Raw genomic sequence first — 12,938 nt, forward strand, 5'->3', positions numbered from 1 at the left:
CCAATCAGTTGTTGCATTCTACGAACCCAGCAGCCTAATAGGCTGATTAACTTCCTCCTGGAGCCTGATTGGTCTTCTCCTGCAAGCCAATCAGTTGTTGCATTCTAGGATCCTACCTGCCTATTGTTCTAGGATCCAAGCTTAGTACATAACAAGTACCATGGCATTTCTTCTCTCTGCACTCCTCCCAGTGGTCATTCCTCCTCTGGTCACTGCTGTGGATACACAACCTGCCTGATTGTCTCCAGGCACTGCAGTTGTCTGCAAGGGATTACCACATTGCGGCGTTAATGTTGCAAGCCTTCATGTCCTCTGGCTGGATCGGGATGACATGGGGCGGGCGGGGGCAACTTCCATCTTTCGCTGGGGCCCAATTAGTGTCAGCCCCTTCTGTCAAGAGCTTGGGGGTAACCTTGGATGCCTCCCTTTCCATGGAGGCACAGGTTGCAACCACAGCCAAGGTGGCATTTTTCCATCTCCGCCGCATTAAGCAGTTGGTCCCCTATCTCTCTCAACCTGATCTAGCCACAGTGATCCATGCGATGGTCACCTCTAGGCTTGATTATTGTAACTCGCTCTACGCGGGGCTGCCCTTGAAACTGACCCAGAAACTCCAGCGGGTGCAGAATGCCGTGGCGAGGCTCCTTACGGGGTCCCGGCCGCGGGATCATATTCATCCAGTGCTTTACCAACTGCACTGGCTCCCGGTGGAGTACAGGATCAGGTTCAAGGTGCTGGTTTTGACCTTTAAAGCCTTATGCGGCTTAGGACCCTCGTACCTACGGGACCGCCTCTCCCGGTATGACCCACAGAGGACATTACGGTCCACAAATACTAACATATTGGAGATCCCGAGTCACAAGGTGGCTAGGCTGGCCTCGACCAGGACCAGGGCCTTCTCAGTACTGGCCCCGACCTGGTGGAACGCTCTGTCTCAGGAGACTAGGGCCCTGCGGGATTTGTCATCTTTTCGTAGGGCCTGCAAGACAGAGCTGTTTCGTTTGGCCTTCGGACTGACGCAGTCTGACCCCACGGTTACCCTCCCCTAAGGTTTTATTTATAATGGTTTTATCTTATTCGTAGATTTTTAATTTTAAAATTGAATTTTAACATTGTATTATTCTGTTGTTTTAACTGAATTGTTTCTTTTATATTTGTGTTGATATTATTTGTTGTTAGCCGCCCTGAGCCCGGTCTTGACTGGGAAGGGTGGGGTATAAATAAAAATTATTATTATTATTATTATTATTATTATTATTATTATTACAGTGGTACCTCGGTTTATGAACACAATTGGTTCCGGAAGTCTGTTCATAAACTGAAGCGTTCATAAACTGAAGCGAACTTTCCCATTGAAAGTAATGAAAGGTGGATTAATCCGTTCAAGACGGTCCGCGGGGTACTTAAACTGAAGTGTTCATAAACTGAAGCGAACTTTCCCATTGAAAGTAATGGAAAGTGGATTAATCCGTTCCAGATGGGTCCGCGGAGTACTTAAACTGAAGCGTTCATAAACTGAAGCATGGGTGTAATTGGTCCCGGAAGTCTGTTCATAAACTGAAGCGTTCATAAACTGAAGCGAACTTTCCCATTGAAAGTAATGGAAAATGAATTAATCCGTTCCAGATGGGTCCGCGGTGTTCATAAACCGAAAATTCATAAACCGAGGTTCCACTGTATGTCACTTTTACAGACATCTCTGTAACACAGAGTTGGCCTGATGCCTGAAGCCAGCTCCTCATAGAGCACATCCTTGGGGATCCTGATTTCTTCCCTGTAGATATGACCAAGCCAGCATGAACATCACTGAGACAGGAGTGAGAACATGCTAGGAATGTGGGGTTGGGAGAGCACATCTTTGTTTGAGACTCTGTCCTGCCATGTGATGCCCAATACCTTCCTGATGCAGCACATTTGGAAGGCGCCTCTATCACTCGCAACCAGTAGGACTAACACAAGATATAACCAAGGTTTATAAGAATTAACAATTTTGTGGTGAGAGCATCCTTTGGGAAGGGCTGTAACTTAGTGGCAGAGCATCTGCTTCGAATGCAAGAGATTCCAGGTTCAATCCCCAGCATCTCCAGGCTGGGCTGGGAGAGATTCCCTACCTGGAACCCCGAAGAGCCACTGCCAGTCAGTGTAGACAGTACTGAGCTAGATGGACCAATGGTCTGATCCAGCATAAGACAACTTCCTATGTTCCTAATTCTACAAGGCTAGAACTCAGGGTCGTCCAACACAACAGATGTGAAGCATATTCAAAACACACAAATATAAGAAGCTTCATCACACACTGTGAGTGCCTTGTTCACTCATGGAACTCACTGCCGCAGGGTAGCTCAGCTGGTAGAGCATGAGGCTCTTAATCTCAGAGTTGTGGGTTCGAGCCCCATGCTGGGTAAAATATTCCCGATTTGCAGGGAGTTGGGCTAGATGGCCCTCACAGTCTTTTCCAGCTCTACAGTTCTATCATTTGTGGTCCTCACAAAGCAGCCAACACAGGGGAATTGTGGGAAATTGCTCAATGGCAGCCACAGTGAAAAGCTCTGATGCCGCCATTGAATATACGCTCTGTCCCTATTCCATTTCTTCCCACAACCCCCACCAATTTCCAAGACACGCACACATACCATATGGCAGGCAAACCCAGGTTCTTGCCTGGCTGGAACTTGTCCTTGACTCCATCCTACAAACAGGGCAGCCTGATCTCAGAGCCATGACATTTAGCTGAGTTGTAGAGGGCCTAAAACTCTTTTGATAGAGGGCCAGCTTTCCATGCATAAAGTCTTCATTTTGATCCCTGGTGCCTCCAGGTGGCAGCTGATGAGAAAGCCCCTTGTCTAAAACTTTTGAGAGCCGCTGCCTGTCAGAGAAGAGCAGGGATGGGAAACCTCAGGCCCAAGGACTAAATGTGGCCACCCTAGGCCTCTCTATCTGTCCCTGAGACACATCACTCCCTGGCTCTGCTTTGCACCCTCCTTGACTAATTTTGCCTGGCTGGAATATGCCATTGAACCTTCCTGCTTGACTGGATGAAGGACAGAGAGGCATGTGTAAGTGCCTATTGTACAAAAGTAACATGGACATTTGTGACTTCACCCACTTTTGCCTCTGGCCCCACCCACCACCGGCATGGGGCTGCAGGAAGGTTGCCCCAAAAGGAATGCAGCCCTCCAACTAGAAAGGGTTTCCTTCCCCCTGGTTTAGTCCGTATGCAAATTCTTACATCTAAGCTTGTAAGCGATCAGCCTGCACAAAGAACGTCAAAGATATTGTCTGAAAATGAGGCTGGATATATGCGCCTTCAGAGAGGTTTAAATACATAACCCCTTTCCATTACTGGCTTGTCCATTAGCCGATAAATACCTGAAATCACTCCATTAGACACTAATACTCGAACTTGGGTGAATTATTCAAGTGGGATGACCCAACAAACCGGGCAATATGGGAGTATAATTGCCAGCACCTGGCAGTTAAGTTCTGCCAGAGCAAGATAAGGGTGTAAAATGTGCCAGAAAGGTCAATTATTCGATAATCTTAATTCTGTAGGACCCTCTGGCTGTTAGCAAGAGACAGCACCAATTAAAACCCTTTTGTCAATTAGCAAGTGAAAACTTTCAAGATCCTCCACTAAATCTGCTTTTTCTTCTTCTCTCTTTTCCGTTTTGGACCCTTCTTAGCAAGGATAGCTTTAAGAGTTTCAGGACGGCTTTGTTATTTATGGGCTTGGATAAACCAGGGCTTTGAAGGATTTATTTCGTTATCATTAAGAATAATAAAAGATCATCTGTATTGCAGTGCTCTTAGGGATTTGGTGGTGGCGAAACCTCTGGCAGTGATTGGCTGAGCTTTCTTGATATCATAGAAGGATGGGGCAGGCAGAAGGGGCTCTGGACTCCCATTGGTGGAATTTCTCCCATCCTAGAGCAGTGGTGGAGAGCCTCAGGCCTGTGCCAGGTACAGACCTCTAGAGACCTCCCTATATGGCCCTTGGGACTCTCCTCAGGCCAAACCCCCTCTCAAGCTACACCCATTCACTGACCCTGCTTCACACCCTCCTTGAGTGTTTCTGCCTGTCCAGAATCTGCCCCTGAACTGATAGAACTTGGATAGAGGATGGTGAGGAATGAATGGGAGCAGAAACCAGCCTCGTGTACAAATTTACATTTGTTGTGGCACTCATTTTTGCTTCTGGCTGCCCTAGTGGCCCTAGAAAGTTGCCCCCAGAAGGGAATGTGGCCCTGGAGTTGAAAAATGTTGCTTACCTCCAGGGGTGCCAGCTTGAATAAAATATAGAGGGGAGGAGGTAAGCTCCACCCCACAAAATCCATCATAAGACATAGCACACACATCATTTGAATGGCAATTCCCATCACCTTTGGGGAGGCCAGCCCCCTCAAATATTTTGGGATGGGGGCAAAGGCACCTCCGCCCCTAGGGGTTGACTCTTATGCTTATCCCTGTCATAGAGAGAAGCAAGCAGCGCCTTGACATCAGTTTAAAGGAAGGTTGGGGGAAAGGATTTTGCTGCTGGCTAATTTTGGCTTTTTAAAAGAAACTCTGGCACCTGAAGACATAATGAAGTTAAGCAGGGGTTTTTATTTTGCAACCAAACTGGTAAAACAAAAGGTGTATCAAGATACAGGATTATTTCATGCAGCCTGAGGAAGTATCATCCACCCTGGGGCTGCCCATAAAAAGCAAGTCTAGAGTAAGAAACTAGGGTGATGTCTGCTGTTTCCAGGCTCTCTTTTCATTGTGAGACTTTTGCGGGTGAGTCAAGTTTGTTGGACCCTGGAAGGACCCAGAAGAAAAACGAATTGGTTTTATTTATATATATATTAGTGGCTTTGCATTGATATAACATTTTTATATGTAACTGTGCATTATTGTAATATTTTGTTATTGATTCAGTTTTTTTGTACACCACTTAGAAATATTTTAAAGCTGGTAAGTGGTATGGAAATATATCCATCCGGAGGGTTGCTACGTGTTCTCTGGCTTGGCTAGTGTGGAAAACTAGCATGCTGGGCTGAGCGGGCCTTTTGGTTTGATACAGAAGGGCTCTTCTGATCCCTACAAAATGAATATAGTTGTTTGTCGCCTGGCTTCAAGAGCCTGGTCCATTAGAATGAATGGGGCACTGTCCCACTAACCTCATTCTGCCCACAGCCAACCCTCACACCTGCCTTCCTGCTTCCTTACAACCAGTCCAGCCCTGGCTATCATCTTCCTCCTACTTAGTCTCAGCGATACCCTTGAGGAACTCAGCAGGGAGAAGGATGGGGGACAAACTAGAATAAGTTGGCTCCCCCTCTTATTGACTCTGGCCTTACCAGTCATTGGCTCTGGCTCTTCTTGCTGTTGGTCTCTGTCTTCTCCCCCACCAGTCCCAATGGGCAAGAGCCACCATTTGTTCTGTCCTTCTCTGCTTCCTAATGCTCTCATTAAAAGCTCATGCAACAAGAAAGCCCTTCCTGTTGAATCAAAATGTAATCTATGGTCAGAAGCAGTAATGCTTCTGAATGCCAGCTGCTGGAGACTGCAGGAGAGGAGGCTGCTCTTGCGCTCAGGTCCTGCTTGTAGGTTTCCCATAACGAGCATCTGGCTGGCCACTGTGGAACAGGATGCTGGACTAGATGAGCCATTGGCCTCGCCCAGCAGGCTCTCCTTATGCTCTTACAATCTCAAACATCACTGGTTCCTATGAATGCTTGGACTACCAAATCTCTTGTTCTCTCACCCCCACCCCCACACACTATCTGTACCAGCACGGTGTTTGCTGTCTCCAACCATGACAGGACTACAATACTTTATGTAAATACCTTCCAAGTGGAGCTCCTCATTATTAATGCAGACAGTTTCCGAAGGCAGAGGCAAACAGCGTTTGGCAGTGAAGCCTTTTTAATGAGGATGTCATTAAGGAATTCAGCTTGCAAACCACGGTCCGATTCCCCATGCTCCTCCTCTCCCTCTCCTGTTCACATAACATTTTTTAAGCCTATTTATTTTTTACAAACCTAGAAATATGGACATTATCTTCTGAGTCGCCCACCCTTTTTTTTTAATTAACCAATTTATTAGTGGGACACATTCAGTCAGCTGGATCATGAGAACGCTGGCTTTTGACCCTCTTCCCCATTTCCCCTGCAGTTGAATGTGCAATAGGACTCATTATTTATCATCTTCGACCTCCAGGGTTGCTATAAATTCAGCCCTCTCCCTTCCAAAATTCTGGCACTCTGGGCAGAGTCAATAGGTGGGATTGGAATGAAAGAGGAGCTCCAGAAGGTTGGCCCTCAAATGAGTGGTCTGGAGGTAGTCTGGAAGCAGAGGCACAGAAGGCCACAGTCTACTGCAAACCTTTGTTAGAGCAAATTGCTCAATCTGTGGTCCTCTTTCCCCATGAGTTCTGGCATTCGAGCAGGACATGACTCCACCACCATTTCACTAGCCATTTCACCAAAACCAAGGAAGGACCCCCACATTCTCAGAGAAGGCCTCCATTACTTGATCTTCTTGAGCAGTTATGGGGAACCCGTCGCCCTCCAGCTTTCACTGGACTCTCAATTTCCATCAGGCCCAGCCTATGGTCAGGGATAATGGAAGCTGTAGTCCAGCAACATCTGGAAGGCCACCAGTTTGCTACCCCTGTTTCCTGAGCATCACTATTTATGTTTCGGTTAGAGATGGGTCCCAGGTCTGAAAAAAAGTTGAAGACTGCTGTTCTGGAGGACAATGGCCATATGAGATAACTATTGATATAACTCCCCCAGGTCTGACTTATCTACTGGGCTGCAGTCAAGTCCAGTGGAAAAAAATAATGTTTCTGGCTGAATCAGCTGGGAGAGAGTGGCCTTCTGGATGTGACAAGAAGCCTCCTGCTAACTAGCAAGAAGTTTCAGGATCCTAGGAACCAGATTAGGGCTGTGGTGGTTGTGTGTGTGTTCAGCTAGCCCTAAGTGCCTTACTCCCTGTGCCATTGTGGCAGAAGACCACCTGCTTTTCCTCTATGCTTCTCCCTCAACTGGTCAGGAGGGGTGTTGCAGTTGTCAGGTGACCTGTGTGACCAATAGTCTTTTACTAAGCCTTACAAAGCTTTGAATTGCCTGGACTGGTTTAGGTTCAGCACTTGTCCAGATGACATCTGGCCTTCTGTCTTCCTGACTTGGAGAAAGAAATCTGAGGCACTGAGTTATAACTAACTAAATTATGCTCAGAGTAGGCCTATTGGAATCAATGGACCCAAGTTAGCTTATTAATGTCAATTAATTTCAATGGGTCTGCTCCAAGTATAACTACCACTGGGGACACTCCATTGTATTCTGCCACACACAACCATGCATAGCCCATCCTTTGTGCAAGTCTGGCACAGAACGTTTGCAACGTGTAAAGGATCCTAATCTTCTTGTTTATTTATTTACTTTATTACACTTCTATCCCACCTTTCCTCAGAGGCACTCAAGGTGGTGTACATAATTCTCCTCCTACTCCACATTTGATCCCCACAACAACCCTGTGAGGTAGGTCAGGAGAGACTGTGACTAGCCCAGACTGTGAGCTTGCCAAGTCTGGATTTGAACCCTGGTCTCCTGCATCCTAGTTTGACACTCTAACCACTACACTACATTGGCTCCTGCAATACCTCTTGTCAGGTCTTGCTTTTTGATCCTCTATTGCTACTCCCCAAAATGTCTCCTCTCCTCTCCTCTGTTAGGAAAACTCCCATCCAGCCACTCAGGCTGTTCGTCCCTCTAGCTCAGGCACGTCCAACAGGTAGATCATGATCTACCGGTAGATCACTGGTAGACGACTGGCTCCCCCCAAAGAAGCTCAAAAATGTTGGCTCCCCTTTAAAAAGGTCAACATTTTCGCCCTGCACCCCCCAAAAAAATAAAAATAAATGGGGCTTTCCTCCTCCCTAAAAAACGGGTAATATTGTCTGTGACTGTCTTTGTTCACTGGAATATAGCTTTCAAATTCTGCCTCAACTTTACACTCTTCCCATTTCCATACCATTTTGTGCTGCTCACTGTTCAACCAGTGCTAGAAAGTTTGCAGCCACCTCGACTGCTTTTGTAAGGTGTCAACAGCTCCACTGTGTGGTGAAAGGACAATATGCAGTTCCAAAACAGGCATCTTCTTGGTCTGTTACAGCCTTCCTAAGCCTATTGCTGTCTAGGTGTTTTGGACCACAACTCCCATCAGCCCCCAGCCAGAGTAGTCACATGGAGGGTTCCAGATTGAAAATGTCTGGTCACTTACCATGGCTTTCAAAACGTGCTTTGGAGCACTTTGGTGGTCCTCAGGAGCTTATTGGGGGATCCTCAATGAGAAAATCAGAAATGGTGGACTCATTTCCCCATGGCCTGCCAGTGTGATATAGTGATTAGAGTGTCGGGCTAGTACCTGGGAGACCAGGGTTCAAATTCCAACTTAGCCATGAAGCTGGGTGACCTTGGGCTAATCACTGACTCTCAGTCTGACTTATTTTGCAGGTTTTTGTAAGGAGAAAATGAGAAGAGGAGAAGCATTTTGAGAGCTGGTGAGGTGAGATTAAGACCCCTAAGACTAGAGTTCAAATCCCCTTTCAGCTGTGAAGCTCTCTAGTGATCTCTGACTGGCCAGTTACTCTCAGCTTAAACTACCTACACGGTTGCTGTGAGGGTAAAATGGGGAATACGACTATATATGGCACCCTGAGCTATTTGGAGGAAAAGTGGGATAGATATGTGATAGAGAAAGAAAGAAAGAAAGAAAGAAAGAAAGAAAGAAAGAAAGAAAGAAAGAAAGAAAGAAAGAAAGAAAGAAAGAAAGAAAGAAAGAAAGAAAGAACAGTTTGCCTGCTTCCTCTCCTCTCTTGCCAAGGAGTCTTAGATGATTTTATATGAATTTTTGGAAGCACCTGTACACTATTGAACAAAATATTCTCCTAGGTATACTCCCAGAATCCTCTGCACTATTGTGGGTTCCATAGAAGACACCCAGCAGTCTATGTCAAAAGGAACCCTCTAGGTGGTATAAAGTTTGAAAATCACATATTTATGATAAAAAAAATCCTCTGTGAAATTTTGTGTGTGCTGAAACCAACCAGTGTTTGTTTTTAAAAAAAGTGTAAGAGCTATGCGGGAAGGACCATCCCATAGCACAATGAAAGAACATCTGCCTTGTAAGCAGAAGGTTTCAGGTTCAAACCCCAGCATCTCCAGATGCGGCTGGGAAAGGCTGCCTGTCTGAAACTCTGGAGGGATGCTGCCAGACAGTGTAGACAACACTGAGCTAGATGGACTTAGTATAAGGCAGATTCCTATGCTCCTTAGAGCTTTGGGGTTAAACAGACCTCCTCCTCAGAGTAAATGCTCAAAATTAAAAAGGAACATTCGATACATCTGTGCAAAAGCATGGCTTTATGTCCTTTAAATTTTGTTTTAATTGTTTTCAAATAATAAAAATTAAAAGTTCATAATAATAATGATGATAAACCTATTATAAAAGATGAATGCCAAAGATTAAATCAAATTAAATCCTGTGGTTCCTGTATTAAGTAAGTCCATCACATTGTCAGGACGTCCATCGGTGCTCATTCCTGGGGGTCTCAATCGATTCCAAAATGGTACAAATAAAGTCCAATTTCCCCGAAAAGTCTCTAATGAGGTAGTTCTTCCCAGCAGTGCTTACAAATAGTTATCTTGTTCATTAACATGATATTTCTCATTGTTCCCCCTCCATAGTCCCACAGATGCTAAGTGCTCTGCCTTCAGTGATTTTGCTAACAATAGATGTTCAAATTAAAGGGGGAAGGATTGATATGTCTGGGCAAAGAAACAGTTTTAAGTCCTTGGCTATGAATTGTCCCAGTCTTGCAACTACAAATTTCCTGCAGATAGGGTTGCCAGACTCAATAGAGGACAGGACATCTGTGCCTTTAATTGCCCTGTTCTCTTTTGAGTCTGGAAACCTTAAAGAGAAACCAGCAGACCCTTTGTTTAATTTCCAAGCAAAGGGTCTGCTGGTTTCTCTTTAAGGTTTCAGCAGCGCCACGGCACCGGAAGTCACTTCTATGCACTTCCGGTCATGCGTAGAAGCGACTTCTGGCGCTGCGGACATTTTGGAAATGGGCAGAGTGGCATCAGAAGTCGCTTCTACGCATGTCCGGAAGTGCGTAGAAGTGACTTCCAGTGCCAGTGCGGCACCAGAAGAACATGGCCGCCGGCAGGAGCTCCGTAATCCGAGGGAATATGGGGTATTTTGCCATTTGGGACACCTGCGGAAAACGGTAAGAAAATACGGGGGTTTCCCGGGGAAAACGGGGTGCTTGGCATTTATGCAACAGATTGCTCACAACATACTCTAGCACTAGGAATAACCCCACTCAGTGACTTCATTTAGATGTTAAACAGCCTAGAGGATAAAACTGAACCTTGAGGAACCCCACACTGAAGGCTCCACAAGGCCAAAGAACACTCCCCTAGCATCACCCTCTCAAAATAACCATCCAAGTAGGACTGGAAAGGTGCTGAAAGCCCAAATCTCATCTGGTAGTGATCTGACCCTGACAAAGGGCTGGTGTCAACACCCCCCACTTTCAGATCACCCTCTTCCTGCATAGTTGAGAAAACAAGGTCCAGAATGTGGCCTGCCTGCCACATGGGTTGGATTGGTGACATGTTCGGACAGTCCTATGGTCGTCATGGCAGCCATGAAATCCCGAGCCACCCTAGAGCCAATTGCCTTAGCATGGATGTTTAAGTCCCACAAAACCAGCAGCCTCCCAAACCGGCTGCCAGCTCAGGCTAGGAGACTGCTGGGCAGCAAGGCGGGTGGTAAACCAGCAGAATCCCTGATCTGTCCCAACTGCCCAATGCCAGGAACACACGCTCTACAGATGGAATCTACAGGCCACAGCAACTGCCCCTCCCTGACCCTCAAGTCTGCCCTGATGCTGCACCAAGTACCCAGGTGGGCATAGCTGGGTGAGACCAACTCCGCCCTGCTCTCCCACCCAGGTCTCAATGATACAGGCCGAATCGGCTTCCTCATCTACAACCAGGTCATGGATGAGGGAGGTCTTACTCTGGGCCCACCTGACACTCATCAACAGCATCCACAGACCCGAGGGCTGGCTGATAGGACAACCGCAATTCCCCAGGTCAGAGGAGGGGCTGCCACACAGCACAGTCGCCAGCTGCCTGTGCTGCGTGCCCCCTACCTGGCCTGGTCTGCCCCACCTCCCACACCTCCCACACCATACCTCCCCTTGCATTGAGCCACTGCGATTGGGCCATCCCACTGCTCTCTGCACTTCTTCTCTTCACAGGCACATATTCCACACCTTAATTTAAACAAACAAACAAAACTCCAAATTTAAAAAATGCACAAGTTAAAAAAACAGTTTAAAACAAGTTAAAATATTTGCTCATTGAGGGTGCAGGGGTGGGCAAAGACTACCTGTTATTGGAGAAAATTCCCTCCCTTCAGTACTGAAAAGAGTTAAGCCACTGTGAGAGATTCTGAAGGCCCTTATGAAACACAGATACACACAGAGAACCAGAAATGAAGTAAGCAGCAGTAGTTTATGTTCAGCATCTATAGCATTAATTTACAGATTTCTTGGAAGGCTGTAGTAATGCGGCACGTTGATAAAGGAAGCATGACATCAAAGCTCGCATGCATTCTTTTCTTTTAAAGCCATCAGCTTTAAGAAAGAAGAAGGCTTCATTGCACCAGCTCTGTTTTCTCAAGATCTATTTAACATTATTTGAAATGCCCCTCCCCTCCTCAAATAATGCATGTTTGAAAAACTGGTGTGATCTCCCACCCACCCCCACCCCATATCCTCCCTGTGTTTCTAGAACGTTTTCCTCTAAATCTGCCAGCGTCAACATGAAGATTCTACCCCAAATTAATCGGGATGCTACATTCCCTCTGCAGAATACATCTGATGAACACCTCTGGAGAACAGCCCACTTTCTATTCAAAGAACACCAAAGAGAAGCACACACGATCACCCAATCTTTATTCCTACCCCCACCCCACCCCGCTTTCTCGGCAAAGATAATTGCATATTGTCAAGTATGACGGCACCTGAATTTTTTTTATTAATCTCAGAGGCATTGATACTGAGAAGTGTGTGTGTGTGTGTGTGTGTGTGTGTGTGTGTGTGTGTGTCTTTGTTGAAAATGTTTGCTTTTAATAAAAGCACAGCGAAGGGTCGCTTCTTACTGATAGACCAGCTAATGCATGCACATTCCTCACTTCAAGACTGCAATGCCAGAGACCTTTTCAGATGGCAGTCATGGGAGGCTGATATGAAGTCCTGTCAGGTGGGTGCACATTGGATGACGCCATCCCCACCCTGCATTGAAAGCTACCAACTCTGATTGCTTATGGTGTCCCTCCGTTGTTGAAGGCAGGAATGCCCCTGAATGCCAGCTGCTGGAAACCACAGGAGGGGAGAGTGCTATGCTGCTCAGGTCCTGCTTGTGGACTTCCCACTGGGGCATTTGGTTGGCCTCTGTGAAACTAGGATGTTTGACTATCTGGGCCTTTGGCCTGATCTACATGAGGGCTCTTCTCATGTTCTCATGTTTTGTAGCAACTGTCTGATTCACATCCTCTGATAGAGAGAAGTTCCCACATAACAAAAACTAAATGTTGGAATATTCACAGGGTGCACACCCCAACAAGCTGGGGAAATCAGAGTTTCACTGGCACCAGACAGGTGTCAACTCAGTATTCATATAGCCAGGGCTTGGAATATAGGAATCTGCTTTGTACTGGGTCGGACCCTCTGGTCCATAGCTCAGTATTGTCTACTCTGACTGGCAGTGGCTCTCCGGGCCCTGCCTGGAGATGTCACTGGGACCTTTTGAACCTGGGACCTTTTGCTTACAAGGCAGATGCTCTATCATTGAGCTGTGGATGACCCTTCCTCA

The sequence above is a fragment of the Zootoca vivipara genome, chromosome Z2 (assembly GCF_965207765.1).
Source record: "Zootoca vivipara chromosome Z2, rZooViv2.hap1.1, whole genome shotgun sequence".
Classification (NCBI taxonomy): Eukaryota; Metazoa; Chordata; class Lepidosauria; order Squamata; family Lacertidae; genus Zootoca; species Zootoca vivipara.